Source organism: Cryptomeria japonica, chromosome 8 (assembly GCF_030272615.1).
Source record: "Cryptomeria japonica chromosome 8, Sugi_1.0, whole genome shotgun sequence".
Classification (NCBI taxonomy): Eukaryota; Viridiplantae; Streptophyta; class Pinopsida; order Cupressales; family Cupressaceae; genus Cryptomeria; species Cryptomeria japonica.
In genome coordinates, this window is record NC_081412.1 from 423,164,920 (window position 1) to 423,183,399 (window position 18,480).

Consider the following 18,480-nt stretch of genomic DNA (forward strand, 5'->3'; position numbering starts at 1 on the left):
TTAAATTGTACCAGTGAGGATGTGCATTTTCTCTTCTGGTGTCTTTAGTCATAGAACAAGCGCCTCTGAGATCTCTTTTCTCAAAGAGATGAGGTTGTCAAGTTTAGGACCAAGTCTACATTTAAGCTCTTTTGCCTTGAATTTTAATTTCTCTTTTTCTTTTTCAAATTTTTCAATTTTCTCCTCAAAACCTGCTATCTCGTGTTCTATAACTGATATGGGTTCTAATGAACCGATGAGATTATCAACAATATCATTTATTTCTTTTGGTGCTTTACTGATTTTCTTGTCTATATCCACTGTCAAAATATCAGTCTTGCATGTGTCTCTGTACAACTCCTTAAATTCCATTATTGTTTTGCTTAGTGCTGGTAGGAGTGTGTCAATGTGGCCCATGCACTTCTTTATTGACTCATCAAATAATTTTTCTTTTTTTTAATTCATTTTCTCACTAAATTTTTCCTCATTAATCTGATCAATTGTTAATAGGTTGCCGATGATATACTTAGACAATGTGTCTAGTTGGCTCAAAGAATCTTTATTGTCCACATTGCACTTGGGTGCAATCAATTTTAGAATAGGAATTGTATCATCAATAGCCTTGTATGCTAGTGCATTACACTCCATGATTTTCTTAATTAAATCCAATAATACCTCTCTCACATTGGTTTGTTTGAATTCTATCAAGGAAGAACCAGATGATTGTCCAACTAACTTAACAATTTGTATTCCGCCGGTGCGAGTAACCTCTTTGCTTGTGTTGACCTCTGATAGGTCAGTTTGTGTTTGCATCTCAACTAGAAAAGGCATGGGTTTCTTAGCAGTTGCCAGTGGCACTGTCTCAGTTTGAACCTGTACCTCAACCTTTTTCTCTTCCTATTTCTCTGTGTGTACCTCAGTTTGTTTCTCTGTGCTTTCTACTGCTGGTTTCTCTGATGAAGTCTCAGTATTCACTATCAGTTTCTTTAACTCTATGGGTTTTTCAATGTGTGCACCAGTGGTATCAATCACCATTCCAGAAGCCAGGGGATCAACTGATTGTTCAGTTTGTGTCTCAACCCCAATTTCAATATTTTCAACTGTATGTTCTACATGTGTTTCCACTACAATATTCTCAGCCGGTGGCTCAGTAGCCACATCTTTCTTCTCACTAGTGGTTTCCTTATCAACCATAATATTTACCTCTTGTGTATCAATATTTATTGTGTATAAAACTTCTGAATCAGGATTGGTGTCCTCATGTGTTGATTCCGACTCAACATTATCAGTAGCCGGTGGTGTATCAACAATCTCAATCAGTGGAGTATTAGAAGAAGGTGAGGGCAAATTATCTATCACTTTTATGCTTGGAGGTCCACCTACCTTTCCTTTACCTTTGTCCTTTTCCTTTTGGTAAACTCTGAAAGTTTTGGGTCGTTTGAGCTCTTCTTGCTTCTCTTTCTCCACAAAGAAGATATCCCATTTATCCGTTGTTTCTTCAAAGATTTCATTCACTCTTCCAGCCATTAAACCTACATGTCGGCGACCACTAGAAAATACAGTCCCGTTTGCCTCACTTATCAATTCATCAATTTCATCTGCTGATTTAACTGGATGAACTTCAAGTAATTTTTCTATCTTTATCTTTTTATCCAATTCCATAATAGCTAGTCTCTTTGCATCAAGTCTTCTATAGAAGTCACTTGGTAAATCATCTACAACTTCTATCAAAAATTTCTTGTAAATGTCTAAGTGTATAATGATACTATTTTCTATACTTTCCTTTTCTTCATTAGTAAAAGTATCGTACAATTTACTGACATTAGACAAGTTTCCATCATCCGTTATTTCATTCAAAAGATTGTCTAAAGGAGGAATAACCTATTTTTCCTTCTTCTTCCTTGGTGTCATTTTCTTTGCTAGGGGCCTTACTGCCTGTTGTTTCCTTCTTATTCTCTTTGGTGCAGAAGAGGGTGCTGGTGAAGGTTTTCTTTTCCTTTCTACTCTCTTAAACTCAGCCGAGATTTCATTGTCAAATGAAGTTCCAACTGGTGAAAGATGAGATTCTGGTTGTATCCCTTCCAAGTCACTTTCTTTAATACCAGTGATATTCAATATGTTTTCCTTGATTTCCTTGGCCTGTTTTGTTGCTTTTCTGATAGATTGTTCTCTTTTCTTCCTTCGTTTAAGGGTCCATACCTTGCTCTCAATGGTTTCAACATTTCCAAATATTTCCTCTTCAGGTTCTCTAGGGGCTTCAAGTAGGGCTTTAGCATATGTCTCGATTATGTTCTCATCTGCCTCATAACCCATTTATGTTACCCAAACAATTCTAGGAACCATTGCTTCCATCCAGATTTCATCTTTCTTTATAACCAAACATATTTCTTTCTGATATTTGTCAACTATGCTCTGAGATAGCCTTTCCCTTGTTTTCATTCTAGCCTTAAATGCTTGGAAGTATTCAATTATGTTGTTTTCCCTATCATCTCCCATGCTGGTAAAGATATCCAAAAGTTGTTTTCCTACCAGTATGTCAAAACCAAATTCTTTCCTGCCTAAACCGAGAACTTCCTTAGTAATGTATAGCATTAGGCACACAAGTAGATTACCAAATCTGAAAGTACCTTTCTTATCACCTTTAATTTTCTTCATATTGTCAATCAATTAATCCTTTAGCCATTCACATATGTCAATCTTAGTGTTACTATTCACCATGTCATAAGCACTCTTGATACATAAATTGGAAACAAAGTTTATTCTGTTAGCATGTGTAGTTTTGCATCCTAGTATCATGCTAATGAATCTATTATTTATATATTTCACATCATTGACTCTCAAGGATTTGCTATCATGGGTTGCACCGGTTAGGGTCATCACATTATTGTTTGGAACTTTCTTAGTTTTGTCAGGCCTGCTACCGGTGGAAGGTAAGCCAGTCACTACCCTAACTGCTTCTTTTGTGATCTTATGGATGGAGTCAAGCCAAAAGAATTCCCCATGAACTTTTCTTAGCACAATTCTCACAACTTCCTTAGGAAAATCAGGAATACTAAGTATTTCCACAAAACCTAGGGTTTCTATGATCTTATTTTCTGGTTTCACAATACCATTCTCATCACAAATTATAGTCCTATACATGTTCATGATTTCATCAGCACCAAGTTTGTCAATATGACAATGTATGTATATCCTAGGGTCTTCTGCATATGCATCTCCCTTGGGTATTTTAGAGAATGCACCTAGGGTATCATCCTGCTTGGCTACTTCGGGTATGATCTTAAATATGAGTCTAGGGCATTTAACCACTTCAACAACAATATGGTTTGCAATTAATTCAAGTGCAGAGGAGGAAGCCATTTGATAAATACCTTATTCTGCCTTTAGGTTTGAATTCTTGAAAGATTTTGCTTCACTTCTCGCTGTGGATGCCTTCGCTCAATTTTTTCGTGCTCTTACAAAATTTGAATGCTCGGTGAGTGAAAAAGAGTGAAAAATACTTGCTTTATAATGTCACTTCCTTCAACTACCATAATAAATGTCTACCAGTTAAGTGAAAACTTAACTCATCTACCGGTAAATAAGCAATTCATCTTCTTACCATCAACCGAGGGTTAACTAGCATGATTTTCAATTAGTTGGCATACCCCCAAAAGGTTTCTTTTCAGTTAGATGAAGAATCTCCTACCGGTGGAGTGATACTCTATTCTACTAGTGAAGGAATAGTCTCATCAACATTTTGATCTCTCTTTCTAATTCATTGTTTTGAAAATTCTTTCTTTACCTCTTCAACCTTTTCTTTACCTTTCAAACTGGATCCTTTGTTATTTGCCAGTGATGCCTTGCTTCTACAAAATTTTGCAATATGTCCAATCTTGTTACAGACATAACAAGTCACATTATTTTTCTGAATAGTTTTTCCATATCCTATGTTGATATGTGTTCTGCATTGATTAGATAAGTGTCCAAATCTTCCACAAACATAACATCTTACATTCATTCTATAGTTTTCTGAATTATGACCAATTTTGTTGCATTTAGAACATTGACCGGTAGGTGCATTAGTGTTAAGATAGTTTCTAGATCTACATTGATTTGATTTATGACCATACTTGTTACAGTTAAAGCATTTCCCATTAAATTTGTAGGCATTAGGTTGTCTTATCAGTTTACTGTGATCATGATTGTTTGCGGTACCAAAGCTTTGACCAACTTCAAAGCCAAGTCCATTAGTATCTTCATTAGGTTTCTAGTTTTTTAGCATGTCATCAAGTTCTTCTAAACTTTTCTTGAATTTCTCCTTATGTTGATTTGTAGAAGCCAACTCATTTTCCAAGAAATCCTTCTGTCTCATGAGTTCGGTTTTATCATGTTCCAAGTGAATCAGATCTGTCTTTAACATATCATTTTCATGACTGAATCTTAGATTTTCATTTCCAGCATCATTGATTCTCCTAGCCAAGTCATCTTCATTTTTCTTTCTGTCTTCAGTGTCTTTACAAAATCTCATAGTCATATCTTGCATCTCATTCCTCAAGGTCATGTTTTCTTTCTTCATCTTGCTTACAAGATCATTAAGAGTTTCCTTTTCATCATCATCATTCTGTATCTTCTCATGAAGTTCTCTTCTTTTGTTTCTAGCAATAGTAAGATTCTCTTGAAGTCCTTGAATGATTTCCTGTGCAGCCTTCAGATCATCTTCAAGTTTGACATTCTTCAACTCTTCTACATCATAATCTGCAAGAGCTGTTTCCAATTGCTTTTTCAAGTTATCCATCTATACTGGTGTCAGAATCTCCCTCAAGCTATTAGGATTTTGAAAAAAGAGGACCAAGATCTAATACCAATTGTTAGGATTCCCAAAGATACTGAGAGGGGGGGGGGGTGAATCAGTATCTTGCCGGTTAACAAATTTTCTGACCTTATTAAACAAATTGCATTCCAAAACAGTGTACCAGTAAACAAGAATTAATGCAGTAAATATGAACAGTAAGCACAACATAGAAAGCACACCATAACACAAAATTTTTAACGAGGAAACCCGGTGTGGGAAAAACCTCGGTGGGATTTGTGACCCACAATATTCACTCACTAGCCAATGAATGAATATTACTTACAATAATGGCCTGCACATGCAGGAAGGCCAACTGCCTAAAGCTCACTGCTTAATTACAAAATGATGTCTCACTGAATTACAAAATGGATTATGCAAATCCAATATAATGTACTGCTTTAGTTCAGCATCTGCTATGCCAGGTTCAGTACCGATTTAAGCTCATACAATAACCATAAACCTTACTCCAAAATCTGCCTTAATATTTGTATATTACTTCTGCAATAATCTTCCCATGTCCGCATATTAAATGATCTACAAGATCTCATACTTATATATGAGTCTTATTACAATACGCCTTGTCAGCTTACAAAAAGATAGCACAGAAAACACTATAATCAATAAGCCAAGAGACACATCATAAAGGTCACAGACACAATTTGGATAATCTTCTTATAGCAAAACCCAAATAGTTTTTTAAAGGCTAAAAATGAAAGAAAACTCCTACTTAGCAAATTAGATTGTTCTTCTACTTTTTTTCCCTTCTCCCTTGGCGATTGAGAAATCCGTCCTTAAATAGGCCACTGCTCCTAAAAAAACCTCTCCTAAAAATCTAAAACTGACACAACCTCCTTGGAACATAAAAACACGGCGTGTCACAATAGAGGTCGCACCCAACAAAACAAATCCTACAACTCAACCTTTTCCTTTAACAGCCTTGAGGTTACCCAGAACTGAAAAGATTCAAAAGAGAAAGGACTGCGAAAAAGGGGACCGCTTGCAAACTGCGCAAACGAGTGGGCTTGCCTAGAAGAACAATCAATAAGCATTGCCATTTGTCACTCTCGCACTGCTTAAAAAACTGGACACCAAAGACGAACCGAGGGAGAAATGCCGGGCCACCAAGTGTCATGCACGTTCAGCCCTGCTGGCTAAAAAAACAACGATCACAACCGGGCCCGCTAAGAAACTTACATCAAGGAAAATAAAGGTGAACATTTCCTGGTGACTATCAGGGTCATTTCCGCCTGCGGAATAGAAGAACCAAAAATTACTAGTTCGAAGACCAAACCTCAACCCACAACGGGGTGAAAAAGATCAAAAACCTTCTTCAAGGGTAGCCACTCATCCTCTGAGAGCGTAACTTGCGCTTCCAACTCTTGGAAATATTGCTCCAGGCAAATTACTTCATCTAGGGGCAGAGGTATAGGTTCATCTTGGACCTAGTTCAGAAGAGCGAAGAGCTGGGCTAGAGGATGCAAAAGACCTTCCACTTCATTAATTGAAATAGGGCTTCCCAACCATTGCAGAATAACTCTGTCTTGCTGCAAAATCTTGATCTGCTGCAATACTTGTTCAATCCATAGCACAGAACCATTCGCAAGGAAAGGAGAAGGTAAGCCTAGAGAAAAAAATTTCTCGACACGCCACTTAATATTTGGTACTGAAAACTGCAAAGGTGCTAGAGCAGATGACACTTGCATAATTATCCTGTGGTGATTTATGAAGACATTAGTCTTTTTGATTAATTGCCGATGATCTGCAATCCTTTTCTCCCTAAGCTCCTCCTCTAGAGTGGAATAAAGCAACTGAATAAGATTCTGGGCTATTGAGAATTTTGGACCGATGATAAGCATAAAATTATTTATAAGGTGCTCAGCCTCAACATAGAGGGATTGTGCGTCACTGAGAAATCTTAACACTGGCTGCAAAGATGGGCATAACTGCTTTACTTTTTCCCAATGAGAAACATACAACTCTTTCAGCATGGTGGAGAATTCTGGAGCAATCGGCTGAGGGGGTGGGATACTCATTAATTGAGATATCTCATTATCTTTCCCAACTATTTCCTACTGGAGCTGCTGGATTTTGTTTTGCTCAATAGCCACCTGATTTTCCAAAGCTAAGATTTTTGCTTCTCCGGTTTTGATGGTTTGTTGCAACTACAATGTATGATTCTGCTCCTACTACAGAAGAGTCTCCAATTCTGAAACATGCTTACTGAATTGCTCAAGACTTGCTTCTTTTGCTTTCAGTTCGGCTTCGAAAGTCATCCTCTCATCCATCTGTGACACCTTGGCTTCACTCAGTTGACGGGCATAACCTTCTTTGAGAAGGATTTCTTCACGCAATTGCATCTGAACCTAGGCGACATCCCTTGAAGCGGCCTTCAGTCATTGTATCTCAGAGTTTTTATCTTGCAATTCCTTCAGAGCTACATTTCTTGTCACTTCATGATCTTTTAGCTGGGAATCGACGCTGTTAAGGGCTGACTGCAACTTTCATTTTTCTGTGTTTGCTTGAGCTAGCAGGCTTTGCAGATGATTGATCTCTGATACCCGAGCCTTATCTTCCTTCCTTTGCTGGGAAAGGGAATCACGGAGGCAAGCGTTTTCTTCTTGGAGCTTTTCTAAACGATGACTCTTCTTAATAAAGTCCATGGACACTGCTTTAGAAGTTTCTTCCATCATTCCAACCTTGTCAGATGCCATGGCGCTTTGGAGACTAATGCCCATTGCTTGTAAGGCATAATCATTGGGCCTCATCTGGGATTCTGACTTATCAATTTTGGGAACTAGATTTGCAAAGTAAAGACAATCTCTTTGCTCACTGAAATGGGTCTATAGGCGAGGATGAACGTGATGAGCACCTTCCTTCTCCTTCCTCTTATTTACCTTATTCAAACCAATGGTTAAATCATAAACAACCTGCTACTAGAAACTATCCGGGTGATCGATGGCTTGACCTGCAAAAACTGCACCAGGAGGGACAGCGAAAGGGAAATGCGAAAAAGGAGCAACAAAGGAGGATTGGACCAGATGAGTCACTGCCAGGGGGAAAATAATGGGACAAAAGGGAAACCCACTATTGGGAAGGATCTGGCGGACGCTGCAGCCATACTCTGGGGGGAAAACTCTTCAAAACCTAGCCTACACGACATGGGGACTGCTTCTGATGTGGGCGACTAAAAATTTGTAGGTATGGGGGTTTCAGCCAGGAGAGGAGTGGAAGTCTGTGTGAGCACATCTTGGAGATTAATCGTCATAATCGCTGGGGCCAACGTAAGAGTAGTAGGGACTAAGGTTGGCATGATAGGTGTGAGAGCAGCTGCAAGAACATCCAGAGAATGGAAAGAAGGGAAAAAGGGACATACCTGGTCGACCAAAGGCTGTAGTGGTTGAAAATCTGTTGATGCTGTCATTGATGTATTAGGTGCAATCTCTTCTGACCCACTAAGATATGGTTTCTTCTTTGGGGGACCCTCAGAGGACTGCTTCTCATACCGCCTCTTACTAGACTGTGAACGAGGTCTGTGAGTTGCACTATCTAGAGAAGGAGGGATTTCTGGCTTTGTCTCCTACCCTTCGGTACTTATAATCCCAACTTCTTGATGAGCAGCCATCTCAGGAGATGAGTCCCCACGTGAGGAACTGTCACCTGTCTCATCGTCAGACTTATTTATCTTAACCCATTCCTGCTCGAAACGCTCATCCAGGGGTGCATTTCCGAGGCTAGTTCTAAGCTGATTCACTTCTTGATGATAGAATCAAAAATTTTCCCTTTTCTTTTTGAGCCAAGATAAAGCTTTCATGCCTTCTAACAACGCCCAAGAAATTGGCTTCACGAGGTTGAATCTTTGCACTAGGGAATAAAATTTTAACTACGAGGGGCGATCCAAAATAGGAAAATCATTAGGACCCACATATTTGCTTGGGTCGTCAACCCAGGGGTTGGTACATTCCGCCCATGAGTCTCGAGGCTCATGCCTCACAACATTTTTCCTTTTGCTCAAGTAGCCATCAGGGTCATAACTCCAAAGGTCATCAATTATCATGAAACCCAGCTACACCAACTTTGAAGTCAGGGTTTTCCTCAGCTATCTTTCTTCTTACTAGAGTAATTGGGCCAATGGCCTTGTTATCCTTTGTGATGGAAGTATCATGCTTCCCAGCTCCAATCGCTTGCTTGACTCTTACCAGCTGCCTTGCCATTTCCTGAACTAGGGTTCTATCAATCACGTGAGTAGGTAGCTGGAACGGCTCTTCAATGAAACCATGCATGTGGATGAAAGAGAAATCCAGGCCCACGAACCGATCGCAAGGAGGGCGTTCATTCTGCATCCAGTTCATTTGGACTTGTGAGAAATGAATGAGAGGCTCATTGGGAATCACTCCAAAATCCTCAAGTATAGGAGCCAAGACCAAATCAGAAAACTGATAGGAGTCATAAGAGGCCAGTAACAGAGGCGTCCAACAAGACATCGGCAATACACTTCCCATCTCATCAAAAGTGGACAAGCGCATGAACTGTGCGAAAAAGGTTTCATTTTGATGCAGAAGTAGGTGCACCAATATTGAAGAGAACTTGAAATGTCACAACTGTTGGAACTCGGATAACTGCTTGACCATGGCCTTAGCGATAGTTGTGGAGAAGTCGAAGTGGAAAGGTTCCCTTTGTTTCCTGCATTTGAAAAGAAAGCCCATCATGGAAGCTGTGATATTCTGGTCGCTATCATGACCACACAACCAAGCCAGGGTAGATGAAATATCTCTGAGGTCCTCTTGTTTTAGATCACTATATGATAAAGGGAACTTTGGAGGCCCTGCTGATAAACTCCGGTTGAGGGCATTCTGACAGAAGGTTAATGCATCTCTCCTTGTGCTCCAAAATTCCTCCATGGATCTCTCCGAGAAAACCTCAGTATTCTCCAAGATTGGGGAGCAGAGCATTTCCCTAATGGCCTCTGGAGATATGATCAGTTTCAAGTGCCAGCCACTGACATGAAATGAGGTAGGATAAAAAACCTCTGCACAGGCGGCTACGAGTTCAGGCCAGTAGGGAACTACGGGGACCAAAGATTGGGGAGCACCACTCTTCCAGAAACACACCACGACGGAATGAGGATCATTCCTGTGATGCAACATCCTCGAAAAAGTGGCCTCTCTAAGGTTTTTGGGTTGCTTTCGGATCTCAGGCTCATAGATGTTTTCTAAGGAATCCAAAAACTGACGAGTTTCGGGTTGTCATTTTCTTTCTGGCCTTTGTCTTTGGATAATCCCTCTTTGGTGGGATGGCATGAGAAGAGTAAGATAGTTCCTCAAAAGTATCAACCCAGAAACCTCTAGCAGCGGCTTTTGTCGATGAAGCCTCTGAATCCATCAAGGCAGACAATCGACCTTTCCTAGATTGCTATCAGACCGGAGATAGAGAAGAAACCTGCGCGTCATCCTCTGGCCTAACTCGTTGGCAACAAAAAGAACAGATTGATGATCGGGAGAAACTTTGAGCTTTTAAATGCATGACATGCCTTGTTTTTCATGAAAGCTAAGGCTCGGCTAACACACGTGCCAACTTAAATGCTATTGCGATCAACCTCCATGAATGAGGGAAGCTGTCATTCCCACTTTCCCAAAAAACTACTTGGTTGTGTTGGCATTCCTTGGGAAAAGTACCTTGGGCCAAATCTTTCTTTAATCGAGAAGATCAGCTAGGAATAATGGCCATGTGAGCTGAAACGGGCTGGCGGAGCTGGCTCATTTTAAGGGGGATGTACCTGAAAGTACGTATGGCTCTTTGTTTCCATCCATTCTTTTTTTTTGAAGTGACTGACTAGATGCCGATATCTTGAAAATAATCCCATTCGCATGACGCAAATTAATAGAGGTGTGACAGAGACATTAAAATGGGACAAGGGTGAGCTCAAGTTGCTGATTGCTTACCTACCAAGATTTTTGCTATAAATATGTCTTTTTAGACATTTTTTCATCACAATGCGAGCTATAATGGCAAAGTTTCTGAAGAAATGGATACTCCAGTTCGGCTTGTCAGCAGAAGGGTGCAAGTTGCTTTCCTAGGGAATATATCAAACTGAAGACTACAAGGGATGATGAGAAAGAAAAATCCATTAATAATTGCTACCATCAAATGGGTACTTGGGGAAGATTTCATTGGCAATCCGGACCGATACTGAGTGAATACAGATATTTACTCGCACTTCGTGGCTTCTCTACTGGACTGCGGCCAATCTGAGCTACTGACAACATAGCTGACACAAGCCCTCTTTCCTTTAGACTATCTGGGAGGCCTTGAAGATGTAGTTGCGTATCATGTACCTTTCCTTAGACTCCCTATGAAATTTGACTTAGAGTGCTTCATCTTTCAGAATGAAGAAGTGAGGTGGCGTCCACTTATCAATGGCTTGAAAACTATGTCATTGTCCTCCCACAGGTACTGTGCCGAGCTAGCTGCCGAGTTTCTTCTGCGAGTGCATATGATGGTCCCTATTCTAGAAGGCACAAAATGGTATACTAGCTTCAGGGACTATATCTTCCCAAGAGTCCTATTGCCTAATCAGCCTCCTAACCTGGTAGTTATATTCATGCACGGGGAGCCTGAGAGTTATTCTGGTTTGGAATGGCTAAGAGAAGAAGGGGACTCCGATACTGAAGAGGAAAATATTGAGACTAGCCTCTGAGAGGCCTTGGCAAAGCATGACTTGTGCTGGAACTGATAGATGTAAACAAGAGAGAGGCTGAGGGCCCACACATTTTGTAACAATACGAGAAAGACTTAATATAATGATTTTTCTTTTTATTTATCTAGTCTCTCTTTCTTTTTGGTTGCTGAGCTGAAAATAATTAAAATAAATACACAACACACATATGCACATAATATACACTATTTACATGGAAAAGGGGAAATGACCCTTAATAATAAGGCTTAAGATGAAACCGTTAACCGAGATGGAGAGGGAGTCTCCATTCATGTCCTCTAACTCAAAGGCGTTGAAACCTTTACATCCTATGATGTGGAAAGGACCCTCCCATAGGCAATCGAACTTGGTGTACTGACCTGGCTTTGCCGTTCTCTCATTGTACTTTAGAACAAGGTCTTCGAGGGCTAATATAACATCAGAGCTTTTTTTACTATCAAACCACTTTTTTATGACTTTTTGCCTATCCTGGAGAGCTGTGAATGCGGCCTCCCTCGCTTCCTCTAACTCCATGATCTCTACTAGCCTTATAGCCATTGGGCCATTTTCGGCGATATCCATAGATTTTAGCAACTGTAATGCCAGAATTTCCAGTGACAGAGGAAAAAATGTGTCTTTCCCGTATACCAGCTTATACAGGGAATTCTTGAGAATTTTCTTGGGTGTTATGCGGTCGGCCCATAATGCACTCCTCAGGTGATGGTGCCACTCCCTCTTATATTCCGTGCCTATCCTCTTGATAAGTCAGATCAGGTTCTTGTTAGTAGATTCTGCTAGACCATTCCCTTGGGGGTAATAGTTAGAGGAGGTTTTGAGATAAATACCTCTGCTAAGAGCGAATTGTGTGATCCATGAGCTAGTGAATGCCCGAGCATTATCAGATATAATGGTTTTTGGGGGACCGTACCGACAATTCAGTTCTTCCAGGAAAGATAGCACCTCATTTTTAGATGAATTCCACAGGGGGATGACTTCAGACCATCTGGTGAAATAGTCTATGGTGGTCAGGATCCATTTATGTCCAGCTGAGCTTGGAGGATTGATCATCCTGACAAAATCGAGTCCCCATTGAGCAAAAGGTTCTTCAACTGACACAGGCCTGAGCGACATGGCCACTTTCTTACCCCTCCCCATGTAATATTGGCATTCTTTACATTCTCTTACTAGAGCGTGTACATCTTTGAACATGGATGGCCAAAAGTATCCAGCTTGAGTAATTTTGATTGCAGTTGTAGGTGCGGAGAAATGACCTCCCGAGGGGCCGTAGTGAAATTCTTGGAGAATTTTATCAGCTTGGCCTTGATCAACACATCGGAGTAGGACCTTGTCGAAATTTATTTTGAAAAGAATTTCATTTATGAGGCGAAAACCGCTGTTTTGGAGTCGGTAGAATCTCCTCTTGGCCGAGGGGAGATTTTCGGGAAAGGTCCCTGTCTTCATGAATTTTTTTCTTTTGTCAATCTAATTTCCACTAGGGGTGTCTGGCATAAACATAACCGTCTCTTCTGAGATGGCTTCGAAAACATGAGATTCACCATCCTGCACTATATACTCACATAAACCTCTCCCGCAGACCAGCTTTGTGGGCCTGATGTCAACATCATATTCTAGGATCTTAGTGATCCAATTCACTCTTTTTTTGTGATGTCGCCCTCCATAATGTATTCTCTTACTGCAGGGTGAGCTACATACACTGTGGTCTTGTTGCAGGCAATGAAATGCCAGAATTTTTTTAGTCCTTTTACGACAGCTAAGGCTTTCTTTTCAACAAAGTTATAGCGAAGGTCATAATCTTTGAGAGTTTTTGAATGGAAGGCGATACGGTGCTCTCCTCCTTTTTGGGTGTCTTTTTGAGTTAGCACCATGCCGATACTATGCTGAACAGAATAGACATACATTATGAAATCTTTCGACATGTCTGGATTAGATAATATTGGGGCTGAACAGATGGCATGCTTTATTTGTTCGAAGATGTTTTTGGCTTCAGCAGTCCATTTGAAATGTACATCCTTCTTAAGCATGAGGGTGATAGGTCTTATTATCCAAGCGAAGTTGGAAATGAAACGACTGACAAAATTAACTTTTCCCAAAAATGATTGCACTCCCTTTTTGTTGACCGAAAGGGGAAGCTCTTTAATAGCCTTGACCCAGTCAGGGTTGATAGAGATGCCTTCTTTAGAAACTATATGTCCCAGCAATTTCCCTTGGGGAACCTCGAAAATACACTTTTTTGGGTTCAAGGAGATCCCAAATTCCAGACATTTTTGCAGGACTAACTCAAGATGATCGAAATGATCCTCCTGGTGTTTAGAAAACATGGTTAGGTCATCTAAATATATTAAGATAATCTTATTTATTATCTCTTTGAAGGCTAGATCCATGGCCCTTTGGAAAGTGGCCCCAACGTTTGACAAGCCGAAGGGCATCTTTTGATATGCAAATGTCCCCCACTTGGTGGTAAAAGTGGTCTTGTGTTGATCCTCCATTTTGACACTTACCTGATTGTATCCTGAGAAACCATCGAGCATAGAAAACATTTCCAATCCAGCTACAATGCTCAATAATTGCTCCATTGATGGCAAGGGATAATGATCCTTGAGCGATGCTCGATTCAAGTCCCAGAAGTCCACACAGAGTCGAATGTCCCCAATCTTTTTCCTCATAGGGACCAGATTGGATACCCATGTACTGTGTTTTATATGATAAATAATCCTTGACTCGATTAGTTTCTTCAACTCCTAAGCCATGAGGGATTCGATCTTAGGATTAATAGGTCTCTATTTTTGTCGGACTAGCTTAGCTTCATTTGTGATTTCGATGGTGTGCTGAATGACGCTGGGATCGTAACCTTTTAAATCATCATAAGACCAAGCCATGACGCCTTCATATTCATCATAGTATCGAGAAATTTTCGCCCTATCTTCAGCGGAAACACCTTTTCCCACTTTGAGGATTCTTCCGCATCCCATTGAAATTTCAGCGTAATCTCCTTTGTTCGCTATGAGCTTCCGCTTATCCTTCTTAACATCCTCATGATCAAACAAATTCTCCAAGGTGATCAGACCATTAGGGAGCTTGTTGGATTTTAGCTAGATAATCTGGTCTTCGTAAGCCTCTTTAATCCTAGGTTGCAGGTGGTCGGCAAATTCTCCTGAGCTTTGAATAAACAGAGCAATCTGCTCATCGCTTTCAAATACCTACCAATATGTATTATTATCAGGAATAGCCAGACGAACCACCATATTGACTGCTGAATTTCTGGACAAGAGGTCTACAACTGGATCAAAATGAGCTCCTATGATTGCCATGTGATCAACTTCGGTATTTAGTGTCCGGGGAATGTTGGTGATATTGAAAGAATAAAAAATTTCTATTAAATCCCAGACTCTGGAGTGGTAGGATCTCATACGGACATGCTTGGCGCTGGATATCCCTCGGACCTGATGTACTAGTAATTCAAAATCACCAAAAACTTTAAGCTTCTTGATGCCCATTTTTTCTTCCATGTTCAGGCCTTGAATTAACCCTTCATACTCTGCTTCATTATTCGAACATGCAAATTGTAGTCGGAAAGACCTTTGGATCAGATCACCCATTAGAGGGGTGAGACAAACTTTGGCTCTAGAGCCTATTTTGCATTTGGTGTTGTCAAAGTGTAGAGTCCATAGTGTCGAAGACAGCTGATCTTTGGAGAAAGGATCTTTAGTGAGTTTTGGGATTAGCTGATCCTCTTCAAAAATGCAATAAGTTCCTAGGCCAGTGGCATGGTAATTAGAGAAGGGATCAGATTCTATGAACTCATTTAGGAAGGCTTCTTGTTTGGGTGGGATTTCCCCAATTACTTCTTTGTCTTCTAACAGTTCTACCACCTTTCGCTTGTCATGGGTTATAGAGGTGTGAGTAAGCTCGAAATTAATCAAGGCTTGGTCAGCTATATGCTCGGCGTGAAGAGGTTCTGAAAGGATCTTCATCTTAGCACCATGTTAGGTACGGAGAATCAGGTGGGACCAATCCAGGGACATATATCCTCCTATTTTAGGGGTGAAGTTTTGAGACAAACAGAGCCCAAAGACGGGAGGGATGTCGATGACCACTACTTCTTGGGATACTATTATACTTGGACATGCAAATAAAGTCAAAGGGAGGCTTTTGATGAGACCTATCATCTGGACTTTATTCTCGTCGAGCATCATGACCCCTTTACTTAAAGGGTCATACTTAATGTTTAATACTTCAACAATCTGCTTAGGCATGACCATGGTGCTAGCACCAGAGTCTATCATAGAGTTATGCAAAAGTTTATTTCCAACTATCAGGGTAAGGTAAAAAGGATTTGGCTTAGGTTTACCTTCTCCTTGTGTAGTGGAGGGTGAGCCTTCATTTGTCAAAGAAGCAGGGGAGCATGCCTTGTCAACTGCTGAGTGGCGATCCATTCCATTCGTCTGAGAGGGTGGTGGAGCTACCGCACCTGTATCCTTTTGATCATAGGACAATGCCTCCCTTAGCTGACTTTTTTGCTCTGGTATACTCAGGAGGTCCTAGAGAGAGACATGGGTTGGAGCTTTCTTCAACTGATCTACTACATCCAGCGCTGGGGGCATGAAAACTTTAGGCTCTTTCAGTTTGTAAGGGATGAATTCCTTCCTGGGATAGGCGGAAACGATGACTGGCAGTTCCAGAGATCTGTTTACGGGTATTGACCTTATATTGCTAGCATCCTCCCTGGTCAAACGCCTTTTAGAGTGAAGGTTGTAGTCTGAATGCACCATAGGGGTCCCATTTTTTGAAGTTCCTCCATCAATAGTTAGTACTGTATCATTATCCTCCATCCATAAAAAAAGTGCGTGATCAGGGGTGATTTTTGCTTCTTGTTGTAATGACATTCCTTGCATTTGAGCAACAAAAGCCGCATTATCCATGCCCGGGGATGTATATGTGGATTCATCTGGTATTATACCTGAGTTCCTTTGTTTCGTGACCTTTTGTTGCAGATTACCCCTTGGGCAATTCCTTGGGGTGTGAGCATTGTTGCATGGAAAACACCAAGAATTGGCATCATCCACCAAATTATTTTGACCCATAGTCAATTCTCTACCGCTGTTTGGGTGGATGGCCTGTAATAGATTAGGGACGGGGACTATTTGGCCATTCAGCGGGGTATTTTTCTCAGCTTGATAATTAGGATGTTGATAGGGGGGTCGATTTCCTTGGAAATTTTGCTGAAAAGAAGGTTTGGTAGGAGAGACCTGGGCCCTTTTTAGGTTGACAATTTCATTAGAGAAAGATCTTAAGAGATTTTTTATATCATTAACCTCATCAGCCAGAGAGGCAGAATGGATGGTAGTTTGAGGAGTGGGGAACGAATACATAGACTGTGGAGCAGAAGTGCTCGGGGCAGCTTCTTCCATTACTTGGGTAGACATTTCGGGGAATACCTGCATTGTAGGGCGAGGTGCGAGCTTTCTAGCGTCGATAAGGTTATTTTCGGCTTGAACTACTAAGTTGAAAGCTTGCAGAAGAGTGTTACCCCCTAAGGATTGGATTATTACTGATATATCAGAATTGAAAGCTTTTAGATAAAATACAAAGGCCATATCTACTGAGAGGCGGGTAGAGAACGATATCCTTTGCTAGGCTCATTGGAATCTCAGGTTGAAATCAGTTAACGCCTCCATGGGAGCTCTTTTGATTGTAATGAGTTGGTGCATGAGGGATGATCTATCAGCTTTGTCTGAGAATCTCTAAAAGAAGCGGTCTCCCAACTGATTCCAGTCCCCTATAGTACTAGGGCCTAGAGATCTAAACTAGTCTAGAGCTTTTCCTTTGAAAGAAGCTACGAGCAACCGCAAAGCCACATTCTACTTGGTGATGCCATGTATAGTACAAATAGTAGCTACGTCCTGCAGATGTTCTCCAGGGGTTTTGTGACATTCTCCCATGAATTTGGGAATAGCTTTCAGTGCGGCTACTAGAATGGCTCCCAAAACTACGGGTGGAACTAGAGGGATGAGAGGGTGACCATTGTCCTAGGTCACAAAATTTCGGGGAGGGATTTGGGCCATTGCAGGGTATATGATGGTGGGGGAACCCTGTGGAAGTGAAATGGAGGCGGAATGGATGGTCACCAATGGAGGGAAAAGAAGATGAGGATTTAGGGCCGTTTGACTCTTGGTGACGGGCCTATGACTCATAAACTAGTGTGCCAGAAAAAGAACTGTTGACTTTAAATTTTGCTTTGGGGATGAACAACCTTATGGGAAATTCAGTGTTGGGGGACCAACTCATGCAAAGAAACACTGAATGACCTCTGGGATTGAGAAGCCGACTCTTCCTTGGGTTTTAAGGAAAGGGAGAGGAACTAAATACTTTTTTAAGAAAATGAGATGCTAAACACTTAGGCGATATGCCATATCATTAAGAGGAAATGAACAACCAAAAATCAAGGAATATTTGTGACTTCTATAAGCATCTGAGCCAAGGACATAATCGAAACCACAACCAAATTTTCTTGAAAACATCAGGGACACATTCATCACGCATTCACTAGATAACAAGTATAGAAAAACATAGTTTAATCAGTGAAGTCTTAGATAAAATATTTCCATAGTTTGTCAGAATTTTCAACAATAATAGCATAGAAAACACTATTAACAGTAAGCCAAGAGAGACATCATAAAGGCCACAGTCACAATCTGAATAATCTTCTTATAGCAAAACCCAAATAGTTTTTTAAAGGCTGGAAATGAAAGAAAACTCCTACTTAGCAAATTAGACTGCTCTTCTGCTTTTTTGCCTTCTCCCTTGGCGACAGAGAAATCCGCCCTTAAATAGGCCACTGCTCCTAAAAACACCTCTCCTAAAAATCCAAAACTGGCACAACCTCCTTGGAATAGAAAAACACGGCGTGTCACAACAGAGGCCGCACCCAGCAAAACAAACCCTTCAACTCAACCTT